General features: G+C 47.6%; 1 long non-coding RNA gene across 1 annotated transcript in view; it reads right to left on the bottom strand.

The window, feature by feature from the left end:
• The window catches only part of LOC139357052 (uncharacterized), a 38049-nt gene extending 22057 nt beyond the window's left edge, over positions 1–15992 (bottom strand). The window contains exons 1-2 of the long non-coding RNA XR_011609649.1: positions 15845–15992; positions 12037–12127 (exon numbers count right to left, since the gene is read on the bottom strand). This is a non-coding gene — a long non-coding RNA (uncharacterized lncRNA). The remainder of the gene's footprint in view (positions 1–12036; positions 12128–15844) is intronic.

Raw genomic sequence — 15992 nt, forward strand, 5'->3', positions numbered from 1 at the left:
CTAAAAATACAAAAATTAGCCAGGTGTGGTGGCACACACCTGTAATCCCAGCACTGGGAGGCCAAGGTGGGCGGATCACTTGAGGTCAGGAGTTTAAGATCAGCCTGGCCAACATGGCGAAACCCTTTCTCTATTAAAAAAACAAAAATTCAGCCGGGCGCGGTGGCTCAAGCCTGTAATCCCAGCACTTTGGGAGGCCGAGACAGGCGGATCACGAGGTCAGGAGATCGAGACCATCCTGGCTAACACGGTGAAACCCCGTCTCTACTAAAAAATACAAAAAAAAAACTGGCCGGGCAAGGTGGCGGGTGCCTGTAGTCCCAGCTACTCAGGAGGCTGAGGCAGGAGAACGGCGTGAACCCGAGAGGAGGAGCTTGCAGTAAGCTGAGATCTGGCCACTGCACTCCAGCCTGGGTGACAGAGCAAGACTCCGTCTCAAAAAAAAAAAAAAAAAATTCACCGGGTGTGGTGGCGCGTGCCTGTAATCCCAGCTACTTGGGAGGCTGAGACAGAAAAACTGCCTGAACCTAGGAGGTCAAGGTTACAATAAGCCAAGACCATGCCACCGCACTACAGCCTGGGTGCTGGAATGAGACTCCATCTCAAAAAAAAAAAAAAAAATTTAAATTACAAAGGCAGGCAGTCATTAATCCTGGACATTTGGGGCTGATTGTCACAGGTGTCATTGTTTAGCGTGCTGGAGATGGTGGGCCAACTTTCTATCAGCCTGATATATAGGCAGCAGGCTGCCTTCCTGGGCTAGTTCCGGCAGGTAACGGGTCAGTTTCCTGGCCTGGTTGCTGCAGATTGCGGGTCTGAGTTCTAGTTTTATACATGCTCTGGCTATTGTCTGTTTGTATATTCATTCAATCTCTCACCAGGAAGGTTCCAATCAAGGCCTCACATTGTTATATAAATACCAAGAGCAAAATCCTAAAGTAACTATGTCACATCTTATTTTCACCAATAACTTTTTTTATTAGATAACTGGAGGAAAGCTGACATTTGTTGAGCAATCGTTCTTGTTCAACCTCCTCATTATATCTGGGATTGGGTAAAAAAATACATAGATGAATCAAATATGGCAAAAGTTAGGTGCTGAATCCAGGTGGTGGGTGTATGGGTGTTAAACTATTTTCTCAACTTTTATCCATGTCAGAAAATTGTCAGGATAAGTTGGGGAAAAATGCTGGACCTGCATTTTTACTTAAACACAGCACTGACCAGCAGTTGCAGAATATGAATCACCAGCTTGAATCACAAAACCCACAGCTTCATTTTAAGTTATGTATCTACATATTTCTTTGTACAGAGCAGTGCCCAAGAGTCGGGGATCGGCCAGTTGTGGCTTGTCCAAGCTGGACGGCCCTGCCACTGTGCTCCAGGACCACAGATGGCCAGCCCTTGCCAGAATGGCTGCCCGCTCCTTGGACCCCCACACAGCTGGCAAACCAGCCCTCAGCACTAGGGCAGCCTGGCCCCAGGCCCTCTTTCCAGACACTGGCCTCCCTGTTGGGTAGAATTGCTCCACCTAACTCCATCTCCTCTGGCTGCAGCTGCCCTGCCCCACTCACCAACGGCCACCTCACACTCACCCCCTGAGTTTCTTGGCCATCTGCGCTGAGCTCAGGATGACTACATGGGGCCAACTATAACAGAGCATTTTGATTTGTGTTTCTTCCTGAGTAAATGAATTAATCAACCAATCCGAGTCTACCCTCAAAGTACATCCAGGAGCCCCTTCTCACCCCATATTCACCACCCTTGTCCCCCAAGATCACACCTGCTCCAGTCTTCTGGCTCCCCTCTTGACCCCTCTGTGTGACTCCCACACAGCAGCCAGAGTGCCCCTCTTAAAACTGAGCCAGGCCTAGGTGCAGTGGCTCACGCCTGTAATCCCAGCACTTTGGGAGGCTGAGGCGAGTGAATCACCTGAGGTCGGGAGTTCGAGACCAACCTGACCGACATGAAGAAACCCTGTCTCTACTCAAAATACAAAATTATCCGGGCATGGTGGTGCACACTTGTAATCCCAGCTACTCGGGAGGCTGAGGCAGGAGAATCGCTTGAACCCAGGAGGCAGAGTTTGCAGTGAGTCGAGATCATGCTATTGTACTCCAGCCTAGGCAACAAGAGTGAAACTCTGTCTCAGAAAAAAAAAAAAAAAAACTGAGCCAGGATCATGCTATTGTACTCCAGCCTAGGCAACAAGAGTGAAACTCTGTCTCAAAAAAAAAAAAAAAACAACTGAGCCAGGCCAGGTTATTTCTTGCTCAAGTCCCCCAGCGCCTCTCCATGTCTCTCAGAGAAAAGGTCAAAGCTTTAACCATGGCTCCAAGGCTACGTCGGGGTCACTAAACTACAGCCCACAGCCACCTGCATTCGATTGCCCTATCTATGGCTACTATCTGTTTACCACAGTTCACCTGCGGCTGCCCGACACTGCCATGAAGACATCAAGTAACCCCACGAAAAGGCCAGCAGTTAACACCACGCTGCCAGCTGTGTGAGGCTCCACCTTGGAAAGGGGGTCCCCAGCACAGATGAGCCTTTAGATGGCATCTGACGCCAAGTGCAAACTCCAGCTGCACCTTTCCCCAGTGCCTGACCCACAGACTCCATGGCCATCTTACATTTATTTTGAAACAACAATAATGGTTTTTCTTCTCATGCCACTATATCTTGCCACAGAACTGTGTGTAATCTCCCTCTGTCATAAACATATCTGTATACACATTTAAGTGTGTATGTGTACATATATATGTGGATGTGTGTAACACCTTATAGAAATATATAAGCAAGAATTTTGCTTTAATTTACTTTAATTAGTCTTCTTTTCCTTCTTTTCTTGGCTGTATACTTCCCTTTCCTCTCCCGTCTCTGTCTCACCACCCACATACCCTATGTCAATAACCTAATTTGTATTCCATCTATTCTCTGTATTTTTCCTTTATCCTTATATATAATAATCAAGCACACGTGTGCATATTGATGTGTATATACCTCTACACACGTGCATCCACAGAGGTATTCTGTTAATTCATTACACAGTGGCATCCTGTTTCACACATTTTTCTGTATCATGATGTTCTCAGTCAATGATGCCTTGTAGAAATCCCTGTGAAATCTACTGCTCGCAGCCTCCTCACTGGGTCCTTTTTGTGGCTGCATAATATTCCATGCTGTGGGTGACTGTAATTTACTCATCCAGCCCTGGGTGACAGGCAGTCACTTTGCTACCAATTTGGGGCCCCATGGTAATGTCTCTGCACACAGGCCCCACCCACTTGTGCTTCATTTCTAGGTCTGGTTGCTCAGAGTGGGGTTGCTGGCCTGAAGACAGAGGCATGTTAAATTTTAACAGATGCTGCCCGACTGCTTTCCACATGGCCTGATGTCCAGCCCTGGGAAGACCTGAGCTTTTTCGTGCCGTGGACACAGGGCCTTCCAGCTGTGCCAGGCTATCACCGGCCGCATGGAGTCCCCACACAATCACCACAGCTCAGTGTGAAGCCTTCAGCAAATCCATGTCCTGTTGTTTCTCCAATTTTTCTCAGGCCCAACTAAACTTCACAGGCTGGTCAACACCACGTGGGTATAGAAAAAATGCACACCTGAATTTCTCTCTTTTTTTTTTTTTTTTTTTTTTTGGAAACAGAGTCTCTGTTGCCCAGACTAGAGGGCAATGGCACGATCTCAGCTCACTGCCACCTCCGCCTCCTGGGTTCCAGCGATTCTCCTGCCACAGCCTACCGAGTAGCTGGGACTACAGGCACCCGCCATCATGCCTGGCTAATTTTTGTATTTTTGTAGAGATGGGGTTTCACCATGTTGGCCAGGCTGGTCTTGAACTCCTGACCTCAGATGATCTGCCCGCATCGGCCTCCCAAAGTGTTGGGATTACAGGGGTGAGCTCACACCCCGCCTGAATTCTTCTTTTGAGTTTTGCTTTCAGAAAAGAAATGCTGCCCATCAGGGTTCAGCAGGGCAAGGGTAGCTTAGACATCCACCCCCGCCGGTTCCTGCCTGACATTAGGCCCCTCTGGTGTCCCGCTTGACCACATGGAACTGCCAAAACGCACCTGTGGCCACCCTCCTGAGGAAGAAGTTAATTCTTATATTTGGGAGCCTCCAGTTCCCAAGTTCAGTTCATGGAGCCCTCGGTGTCTGAAAATGTTCAGGGCCTCCTAGGGGCAGGCAACACCTGGCAGGTGCGTTTATTAAGTAGTTAGGTCAAGCCACCCAACAAGCACGTGTATGCTAATGACTTAGCTGGCGTTTGAGAAAGTGATCCACATAAGTAGAAAAGAGAATCGTTTTTCTTTAATTCTTAAATACCTGCAATTCCTTTGTAACAGGATGTTGGACACTGCGCAGCTTCTCAAACCCACCCACCTGGTGCCTGTTCCACGGTGATTTCCACGTGGTACTGAGCGCACCTTTGCACAAGGAGGAAGGAGGACGAGGAAGGAGGAAGGAGGACGAGGAAGGGCTGGCTACAGCCTGGTGACTGCAGGGGAGCCCGCCGTCCCCACCGCGGCCAGCAGAGGGCTCCGCCCTGCCCTCCAAACAGAGCCCCTCGCGCAGCCGCGCCACCCCCGCGCGGCCTCTCTCCCCGCCCCCCAGTCCCCGGGCCCTGTCCTCGAACCCCGAGGCCCTCAGGGATTTAGAAAGGGGGCTGGAGGCTGGAGGCCGAGGCGGGTCCTGTGCCGAAGCAGGAGCCTGGCTGTGGGGTCGCCCCTGGCGGAGGCGCAGGCGCCGGGATCCGAGCCCCAGGGACCCCACGGCACTCCCGAGACCGTCCCGGGAAAGGTCGCGCGGCCGTCGCCTCGCGGGCGCGCGAAGGGCAGGGCGGGCAGGGACCCTGGCGCTGTGTGCAAGTGGGGACAGCGTCTACCGGTCTTCTGTTTCTGCACCTTTCCCATCTTCCAACCCGGGCGGCCCTCCCAAGAACGGCCTCCTAAGGCAGTGGGGCCCCCAGCGACCCCCTGTGCTCCCCAGGAGGGCTGGAGGCTGCCGAGGCGGGCGCGGACGGGGCAGCCTCTCCGGGAACCCGCCGCTGGCGAGGAAGCGGGCGCTCGGGCCGTCCTTGTCCCCAGGCGAGCCTGGAAGGGAGAAGCAGGGAGGCGGAGCGCTAGGTGACTCCACCACAGCCACCGCAGCGCTCCTCCCAGCGCTCCCGCCTCGGCCCGAGGTGGTTGCGCGGGTGACAGGGCGCGGCCCCTCGGGCCTCCTCTCCCCTGCACAACCAAGCCGGCCCCGCAGCCTCACGGGGGAGGGGAGGGGCGCACTTGCGGGGTGCAAAACTCCCCAGGCAGCAACATGGGAGTGCGCCCCAGAAACGTCCACCAGCACCAGGGAAAGTCCAGACGGCTGCAGCTAGGGGTTCTTAAACGAGCGAAGAGACCAGAAGCCCAAGGAAAAGACTGATTTTTAGTCGGGCGCGGTGGCCCACGCCTGCAATCCCAGCATTTTGGGAGGCGCTGTGGCGGGAGGATTGCTTGAGCCCAGGAGGTCGAAGCTGTAGTGAGCTGTGAGAGAGCCCAGGCTGGTCTCCAACTCCTGGGCTCAAGCACTCCTCCTGTCCCCGGCCCCACGAAGTGCTGAGATTACAAGCGCGAGCCACCGCACCTGGCCCCAAGTTCTGTTCTTTAAAAAGACACCACAGGGCCGGGCGCGGTGGCGTACACCTGTAATCCCAGCACTTAGGGAGGCTGAGGCGGGAGGATCACTAGATTAGGAGTTCGAGACCAGCCTGGCCAAGATGGTGAAATCCGGTCTCTGTTAAAAAATACAATAATTAGCCGGGGTTAGTGGCGCGCGCATGTAGTCCCAGCTACTTGGGAGGCTGAGGCAGGAGAATGGCATGAATCCGGGAGGCGGAGCTTGCAGTGAGACAAGATTGTGCCACTGTACTCCAGCCTGGGCGACAGAGCAAGGCTCCACCTCAAAACAACAACAACAAAATGCTATTCCCTAAACAAAAAGGAAATGATAACAAAAGGAACCCTGGAACATCAAAAATAAAAGAAAGGTGGGGTGTAGTGGCTCACACCTCTAATCCCAGTACTTTGGGAAGTCAAGGCTGGTAGATCACTTGAGGTCAGGAATTTGAGACCAGACTGGGGAATTTGGCAAACCCTACCTCTACAAAAAATACATAAGTTATCCAGACGTAGGCGGGTGTGGTGGCTCACGCCTATAATCTCAGCACTTTGGGAGGCTGAGGCGGGTGGGTTATCTAAGGTTGGGAGTTTGAGACCAGACTGACCAACATGGTGAAACCCTGTCTCTACTAAAAATACAAAAATTAGCCATGTGTGGTGGCCGGCACCTGTAGTCCCAGCTACTTGGGAGACTGAGGCAGGAGAATTGCTTGAACCTGGGAGGCAGAGGTTGTAGTGAGCCGAGATCATGCCACTGCACTCCAGTCTGGGCAACAGAGCGAGACTCCATCTCAAAAAAAAAAAAAAAAAAAGTTAGCCAGACGTGGTGGCACATGCCTATAGTCCCAGCTACTCGGGAGGCTGAAGTGGGAGGATCGCTTGAGCCCTAGAGGTTACAATGAGCCGAGATTGCATCACTGTACTCCAAACTGGGTGACAGAGTAAGACCCTGTCTCAAAAAAAAAAGAAAGAAAAAGAAAAAGAAAAGAAAGAACAAATAAATTGGTTTTAAAAATAGGGTTAAGTAAAATAAGCTGTCCTTATAGTTTTTAATATCATGTTTGATGGCTGAAGCAAAACTTACAGTCTAATGTGATACTCAATATATGTACAGGAAACACAGTCATGTGTCACTTAATGACAGGGATACATTCTCAGAAATGAGTCATTAGGCAATTCTGTCATTGTGCAAACATCGTAGAGTGTAATGGCATGTGATTATACTGAATAATAGGCAATTGTGGCACAACGGTCAGTATTTGCTTATGTAAACATATCTAAACATAGAAGAGGTACTATAATCTTATGGGACAGCTATCTTATATGTGGCCCGTTGTTGACCTAAGTATCATTATGTGACACTAAGACAATTATATTTTTTAAGTGGGGAGGAAAAAAGGACCTAAATGGGAATAAGTTTTCCACGTTTTACTTGCAGTGGTGAACTATCAGTACCAATAGACTGTGATAAGTTGTATATGTATACTGTCATACCCAGAGCAACCACATACACAAAAAGTATACATAGAAAGCTAATTAAAAAAAACTATATGGCCCTTTCCTCTTGGAAGTCCCCTCCCTCTCTTTCCTTTCTCTTTCTTTCTCTTTCTCTTGCCTATTAAACCTCCACTCCCAAACTCCTTAAAAAAAAAAAAAAAGAAAGAAAGAAAAGAAAAAGAAAGAAAGAGGGAAATTGTAATGTAGACCACTCCTCTAAGTAGCCCAGAGGAGAGCAAGAAAAGGAAACAGGAGGCCGGGCGCTGTGGCTCACGCCTGTAATCCCAGCACTTTGGGAGGCCGAGGCAGGCGGATCACAAGGTCAGGAGATCGAGACCATCCTGGCGAACATGGTGAAACCCCGTCTCTACTAAAAATACAAAAAAATTAGCCGGGTGAGGTGGCGGGCACCTGTAGTCCCAGCTACTCAGGAGGCTGAGGCAGGAGAATGGCGTGAACCCGGGAGGCGGAGCTTGCAGTGAGCGGAGATCGCGCCACTGCACTCCAGCCTGGGCGACAGAGCGAGACTCCGTCTCAAAAAAAAAAAAAAAAAAAAAAAAAAGAAAAGGAAGCAGGAAAAAAAATACAAAAATATTGGAAATATTGAAATATTAGAAATATAGATGATCCCTAACTCTCTTATCTGAATATACACATAATAATAACGTCTTTTGGGACAAGCTTCTTGACCACTAAACTTTATTTATTTATTTTTATTTTTTATTTTTTTGAGACAGAATCTGGCTTTGTTGCTTAGGCTGCAGTGCAGTGGCATGATCTCGGCTCACTGCAACCTCTGTATCCTGGGTTCAAGCGATTATCATGCCTCAGCCTCCCAAGTAGCTGGAATTTCAGCACTTTGGGAGGCCAAGGCAGGTGAATCACCTGAGGTCAGGAGTTCGAGACCACCCTGGCCAACATGGTGAAACCCCTTTCTCTACTAAAAATACAAAAATTAACTTGGTGTGGTGGTGCACGCCTGTAATCTCAGCTACTCGGGAGGCTGCCTGAACCTGGGAGATGGAGGTTGCAGTGAGCCGAGATTGTACCACTGCACTCCAGCCTAGGCGACAGAACAAGACTCTGTCTCAAAAAAAAAAAAAAATCATATTAGTAATTTTTTTAAGTGTAAATAGTTTAAATACACCAATTAAGACAGATTGGCAAAGGGGATTTTTAAAACACAAACCAACCATGTGCTATCTACAGAACACTGACTTCAAACATAACAACATAGGTAGGTTGAAAAAGGATGAAAAAAGATATATGCGTCTTGGTTCATTTTCTGTTGCTTATAATGGGATATCTAAAACTGACTAATTTATAAGAAATCAAACTTATTTCTTATAGCTCTGGAGGCTGGGAAGCCCAAGGTCAAGAGGACTCATCTGGTGAGAATGTTCTGGCTGGTGGGGACACTCTAGAGAGCCCCAAGGCAATGCAGTATATCACAAGGTGAGGGGCTGAAGTGCGAATGTGCTTGCTTAGGTTTCTCCTCCTCTTCCTGTAAAGCCACCAGTTTCCCTCCCATGATAACCCGTTAATCCATTAACCCATTGATCCATTCACTAGGGCAGAGGCCTCATGAGCCAGTCACCTCTGAAAGGTCCCACCACTCAATACTGCCACATTGGGAATTACATTTCAACATCAGTTTTGAAAGAGACATTCAAATCACAATAGCAAACAAACATTGATTTTTTAAAAATCAGGAGTCACTATCTTAATATCACATAAAGCAGACTTCAAAAAAAAAATTACTAGAAAAAAAGAGGGATATTGTGTAATGATAAAAGAATCAATCTACCAGGAAGATAACAATCCCAAATATATATGCACCAAACAACAGAGCCCCAAAATACATGAAGCAAAAACTGAGCTGAAAGGAGAAGTAGACAAATCCACAGTTGCAGTTGGAAATACATAGAAATTAGATAGAAAATCAGTAAGGACATTTATTAGGCCATTTTTGTATTGCTATAAAGAAATAGCTGAGACTTTGTAATTTATAAAGAAAAAAGGTTTAATTGGCTCACAGTTCTGCAGGCTGTACAGGAAACATGGTGCCAGCATCTACTTGTGGTAAGGGCCTCAGGAGGCTTCCAATCATGGCCGAAGGCAAAGGAGGAGCCAGTGAGAGAGGAGGAGCAAGAGAGAGAGGAGGGAGATGACACATAGGTTTTTTTCTTTTTCTTTCTTTTTTTTTTTTTTTTTTTTTTGAGACAGGGTCTCATTCTGTTGCCTAGGCTGAAGTGCATTGGCGTGGTCACAGATCACTGCAGCCTCTACCTCCTGGGCTCAAGTAATTCTCCCACCTTTGCCTCCCAAGTGGCTGGGACTATAAGCGCATGCCACCACGCCCAGCAAATGTTTTCGATTTCTAGTGGAGACGAGGTCTCAGCATGTTGCCCAGGCTGGGTCTCAAACTCCTGAGCTCAAGTGATCCTCCTGCCTCAGCCTCCCAAAGTGCTGGGATTACAGGCATGAGCCACCGTGTCCAGCCAATGCCACAAACTTTTAAATAACTAGATTTCATGTGAACTAACTGAGAACTCACTCATCACCAAGGGGATCGTGCTAAACCATTCATGAGGGATCTGCTCCCATGATCCAATTCACCTCCCACCGGACCCCACTTCCAACATTGGAAATTACATTTCAGCATGAGATTTGGAGGGGACAAACATCCAAACAATATCAGACATGGAAGAACTGAGCAACACTATCAAACAGGATTTAACTGATGTTTATCAAACAGCCTATAGCCAACAACAGCAGAATGCAGTCTTTTCAAGTGCCTATATAATATGAATCAAGACAGACCATATCTTGGGTCATAAAGCAAACCTTAACAAACTTAAAATAATTAAAATCATGTAGAGTATATTCCTTGACCATAATGGACTTAAACTAGAAATCAGTAACAGAAAGACAACAGGAAAAAATCTCCAAATGCTTAGGAATTAACCAACACACTTCTAAATAATTCATGAGTAAAAAACAAAGCCTTAAATAAAGTAAAACATACATAGCCAGGCGCGGTAGCTCACACCTGGAACCCCAACACTTTGGGAGGCCAAGGCAGGTGGATCACCTGAGGTCAGGAGTTGGAGACCAGCCTGGCCAACATGGTGAAACCCTGTCTCTACTAAAAATACAAAAATTAGCTGGGCATGGTGGCAGCCCCTGTAATCCCAGCTACTCAGGAAGCTGAGGCAGGAGAATCACTTCAACCCAGGAGGCAAAGGTTGCAGTGAGCCAAGATCACACCATTGCACTCCAGTCTGGGTGACAGAGAAAGACTCTGTCTGAAAAAAAAAAAAAAAAAAAAAGTACATAGCGCTAAATTCAAATGAAAATACAACATGTCAAAATTGGTGGGATACCTCTAAAGCACTGCTGAGAGGAAATTTTTTTTTTTTTTTTTTTAGATGGAGTCTCACTCTATCGCCCAGGCTGGAGTGCAGTGGCGTGATCTCGGCTCACTGCAACCTCCACCTGTTGGGTTCAAGTGATTCTCCTGCCTCAGCCTCCTGAGTAGCTAGGACTACAGGCTCCAACCACCACGCCCAGCTAATTTTTTGTATTTTTAGTAGAGAATGTTGCCCACTCTGGTTTCAAACTCCTGAGCCCAGGCAATCCGCCTGCCTCAGCCTCCCAAAGTGCTGGGATTATAGGCATGAACCACTGTGCCCAGCTGAGAAGAGAAGTTATAGCATTAAATGCTTACATTAGAAAGCATAATAAGATTTATATCAATAATCTAAGCTCTGACCTCAAGAAACCAGGAGAAGAAGAGCAAAATAATCCCAAAGCAAGAAGAAAGAAGGAAATAAAAATAAGAGCAGAGGCGGGGCATGGTGGCTCCTGCCCGTAATCCCAGCACTTTGGGACGCCAAGGCAGAGCCAAGATAACGCCATTGCACTCCAGCCTCAGTGACAGAGAGGGACTCTGTCTCAAAAGTTAAAAAAAAAAAAAAAAAAAGCAGAATTCAATGAAATTGAAAAGGGGGCCAGACACCATAGTTTATGCTCATAATCCCAGCACTTTGGAAGGCCAAGGCAGGTGGATCACTTGAGCCCAAGAGTCCAAGACCAGCCTAGGCAACATGGCAAAACCCCATCTCTACAAAAAATACAAAAATTAGCTGCACATGATGGCATGTGCCTGTAGTCCCAACTACTCGGGAGGCTGAGGAGGGAGGATCACTTGAACCCAGGAGGTCAAGGCTGCAGTGAGCCAAGATCATTCCACAGCACTCAAGCCTGGGTGACAGCAAAATCTTGTCCAAAAAAAAAAAAACACAGTCTCCATGCCCAGATAGTTAGATAGTTTCACTAGAGTGTTCTCCAAAACATTTAAAGAATTAACACCGGCCGGGCGCGGTGGCTCAAGCATGTAATCCCAGCACTTTGGGAGGCCGAGACAGGCGGATCACGAGTTCGGGAGATCGAGACCATCCTGGCTAACATGGTGAAACCCCGTCTCTACTAAAAAATACAAAAAACTAGCCGGGCGAGGTGGCGGGCGCCTGTAGTCCCAGCTACTGGGGAGGCTGAGGCAGGAGAATGGCGTAAACCCGGGAGGCGGAGCTTGCAGTGAGCTGAGATCCGGCCACTGCACTCCAGCCTGGGCAGCAGAGTGAGACTCCGTCTCAAAAAAAAAAAAAAAAAAAAAGAATTAACACCAATTTTATACGATTTCTTCCAGAAAACAGAAGAGTTGGGAACACTTCCAAACTCATTTTATGAAACCCCGAAATCATGAACAGACAAAGACAGTACTGAAACATAAATAAATAAAAATCAAACTATGGGCCAATATCTTATAAACTAAGACACAAAACTCCCCCACCAGCCAGAAGACTCTTACCAAATGCAACCCCTCCAACTTGGACTTCTCAGTCTCCATAAACGTAAGATACAAGTTCCTTTTCTTCATAAATTACCCAGTTTCAGGGATTCTGTGGAAGGAAATCAAAATATTTTACCCCAGATATATTTGTTTGATGTATTTTGAAATGGCTGTCTCAGGGCCAGGAGGCTGAGGTAGCCTTGCAAAACTGTCTTTTGGGGGCAATTCTTACATCTTAGAAAATCTCCCTAAGGCCAGGTGCAGTGGCTCACGCCTGTAATCCCAGCACTTTGGGAGGCTGAGGTGGGCGGATCACCTGAGGTCAGGAGTTCGAGACCAGCCTGACCAATATGATAAAATCCCATCTCTACTAAAAATACAAAAATTAGCCAGACGTGGTGGCATGCACCTGTAATCTCAGCTACTCCTGAGATAGGAGAATCGCTTAAACCCGGGAGGCAGAGGTTGCAGTGAGCCGAGTTTGCGCCATTGTACTCCAGCCTGGGCAACAAGAGCAAAACTCCATCTCAAAAGAAAAGGAAAGAAAAGAAAATCTTCCTAAATGCCAGGCCTTCCCTTTCTAGCCCTTTCCTGGATCGCGGAGAGATTAACGCACTCTGACGCCTTTAAAGGTCTGAACAGAGCCATTTACCATCTATTCTCTCCGAGCTCTGCTACCTGTAAGGCTTCATCTGCATAACAAGCCCACCTCTGCCAGCCAGGCCGCTTCCTTTCTCCCTCCCAGGACCTGTTTTTGCCAAGATCCAAGCTCCCTTTCTTATTGTAACTGCAAGATGGTATGGAAGCTTCTATACCTTATTGGGAGGTGGAGTCTTCGTTCTGAAGGCTCCCATGGATACACCAATGTGTATGCCTTTTCTCCTAAATGTGTGTGCTTTTTCTCCTATTAATCTGCCTCATGTCAGTGATTGTTCAGCAAACCTTCAGAGGGCAAAGGGGATGTTTCCCCTGGGCTCCCCTACACTGTTAAAGCAACAGAAAATGGGCTAGTCTGGGAGACAGAGATGGAAAATAAGCACATGAAAAGATGTTCAACACCATCGGCCATTAGAAAAATGCAAACGGGCCAAGTGCGGTGGCTCCTGCCTGTAATCCCAGCACTTTGGGAGACAGAGGCGGGCAGATCACCTGAGGTCAGGAATTCAAGACCAGCCTGGCCAACATGGTGAAACCCAGTCTCTACTAAAAATACAAAAAGTAGCCAGGCACGGTGGTGCATACCTGTAATCCCAGCTACTCGGGAGGCTGAGGCAGGAGAATCGCTTGAACCTGGGAGGCAGAGGTTGCAGTGAGCCGAGATCGAGTCACTGCACTCCAGCCTGGGTGATAGAGTGAAATTCTTCTCAAAAAACAAAGAAAGAAAGAAAAATGCAAATGGAGACCAGAATAAAATGTCACTACACATTTTTTAGAATGTTCAAATAAAAAATCGGGATAATACCAAATGCTGGCACAGAAGCAAATAAACTGGAATGGAAAATGGTACAGCCAGTCTGCAAAATAATTCAATGGTTTCTTATTGTCGACAAAGAGTCAAACTGTAAAATATTTGAAGAGATTTATTCTGAGCCAAATATGAGTGACCATGGCCCATGACACGGGCCTCAGGAGGTCCTGAACATATTGCCTAAGGGAGTCGGGATATAGGTTGGTTTTATACATTTTAGGGAGACATGAAATTTCAATCAAATACATTTAGGAAATAACATTGGTTCGATCCAGAAAGGCAGGACAAATTGAAGTGTGAGAGTGGAATTGCAGGTTATAGGTAAATTTAAAATTTTTCTAATTAGCAATTGGGTGAAAGAGTTATTAATAGAAAAGAATGTCTGGGTTGAGATAAGGAGTTGTGGAGACCAAGGTGTTATTGCACAGATGAGGTCTCTAGGTAACAGGCTTCAGAGAGAATAGATTGTAAATGTTTCTCATCAGACTTAAGGTCTGTGTTGATGTGAATGCCAGAGAGGTATAATGAAGCATGTCTGACCCCCACTTCCTATCATGACCTGACCAGTCTCTCAGATTAAATTTTAGAGTACTCTGGCTGAGGAGGAAGTCTATTCGATGATTGGGGGCCTTAGAATATTATTTTTGATTTACATTATAAACTACACATGTACCTATAAAACAACCAGCACTAACACTCTTGGACATTTATCCTAAAGAAATGAAAACTCGGCCGGGCGCGGTGGCTCAAGCCTGTAATCCCAGCACTTTGGGAGGCCGAGATGGGCGGATCACGAGGTCAGGAGATCGAGACCATCCTGGCTAACACGGTGAAACCCCGTCTCTACTAAGAAATACAAAAAATAGCCGGGCGAGGTGGCAGCGCCTGTAGTCCCAGCTACTTGGGAGGCTGAGGCCGGAGAATGGCGTGAACCCGGGAGGCGGAGCTTGCAGTGAGCTGAGATCCGGCCACTGCACTCCAGCCCCGGCGACAGAGCAAGACTCCGTCTCAAAAAAAAAAAAAAAAAAAAAAAAAAAAGAAATGAAAACTCACGCTCACACAAAAACCTGTGCACAGGGCCAGGTGTGCTGGCCCACACCTGTAATCCCAACACTTTGGGAGGCTGAGGCAGGCGGATCGCTTTGAGCTCAGGAGTTTGAGACCAGCCTGGTCAACATGGTGAAACCCCATCTCTACTAAAAATACAAAAAAAAAAACCTTAGCCAGGCACGGTAGCACACACCTGTAATCCCAGCTCTTAGGAGGCTGAGGTGGGAGGATTGCTTGAGCCCGGGAGGCGGAGGTTGCAGTGAGTTGCGATCGTGCCTTTGTGCTCCAGCCTGGGCCACAGAGCCAGCACCTGTCTCAAACAAACAAAAATCCTGTGCACAAATGTTCTTCCAAACTTATTCATAATGTAAACCAAAAATAAAATTCTAAGCCCCTCAACCAACTGAATGGACCCCTCCTCTCAGCCAAGGGCTTTCTAAAATAAACCTGAAACACTAGCTCAGGCCATCATGGAAGTGGGATGGTCACTCCCTTCTACTGATTCCAAGGCTTTAGATAAACTCTCAACCAATTGCCAATCAGAAAATCCTTCAATCGACCTATGACCTAGAACCCCACCCCATCCCACCCACCTCCGCTTCCAGTTGTCCCGTCTTTCCCAACCAATGTACATCTTACACGTACTGATTGATGTCTTAAGTCTCCCTAAAACGTATAAAACCAACCTGTAGCCTGACCATGTTCTCAGGATCTCCTGCAGCTGTGTTGCAGACCACGGTCACTCACATTTGGCTCAGAATAAATGTCTTCAAATACTTTACAGAGTTCGACTTTCTTTGTCAACAATAATATTCAGAAGCCAAAAAAAAAAAACAAAAAACAAAATTTCCTTCAGTGGGTGAATGGTTTAAAACTCTCTGGATAAGGCTAGGCACAGTAGCTCATGCCTGTAATCCAGCACTTTGGGAGGCCGAGGCGGGAGGATCGCTTGAGCTCAGGGATTGGAAACCAGCCTGGGCAACATGCAAAACCCCAACTCTACAAAAAATACCAAAAATTAGCCAGGTGTGGTGGTGTTACCGGTGACCGGCAGCTGAGTTACCAGTGGCGAATCCTGACGGGTCTGCAGCAACCTCAATTCTTGCCTCCTCAGAAGAAAGAATTCAACTGAGGGGCATAAGGCAGAAAAAGAGACCGAGGCAAGTTTCAGAGCAGGAGTGGAAGCTTATTGAAAAAGCTTTAGAACAGGAGAGAAAGGAAGGTACACTTGGAAGGGACCCAGGCAGGCAGCTTGAAGAACAAGTGCACTGCTGAACCTTGCACCTGGGACTTTACAGGCTGACCCACCTCCAGCATCCTGCGCTCCTTTCCCATGATTCTTCCCTCAGGGCGGGCTGCCCGCCTGCAGTGCCCTCCTCACCCGTGGGAGGCGAGCACGCACAGTGGGTTTAGTAGCAAGTTGCATGCGTGTCCCTCTGAGGCTTTCTTCCCTTTT

Source organism: Macaca nemestrina, chromosome 11 (assembly GCF_043159975.1).
Source record: "Macaca nemestrina isolate mMacNem1 chromosome 11, mMacNem.hap1, whole genome shotgun sequence".
In the NCBI taxonomy this organism is placed as follows: domain Eukaryota; kingdom Metazoa; phylum Chordata; class Mammalia; order Primates; family Cercopithecidae; genus Macaca; species Macaca nemestrina.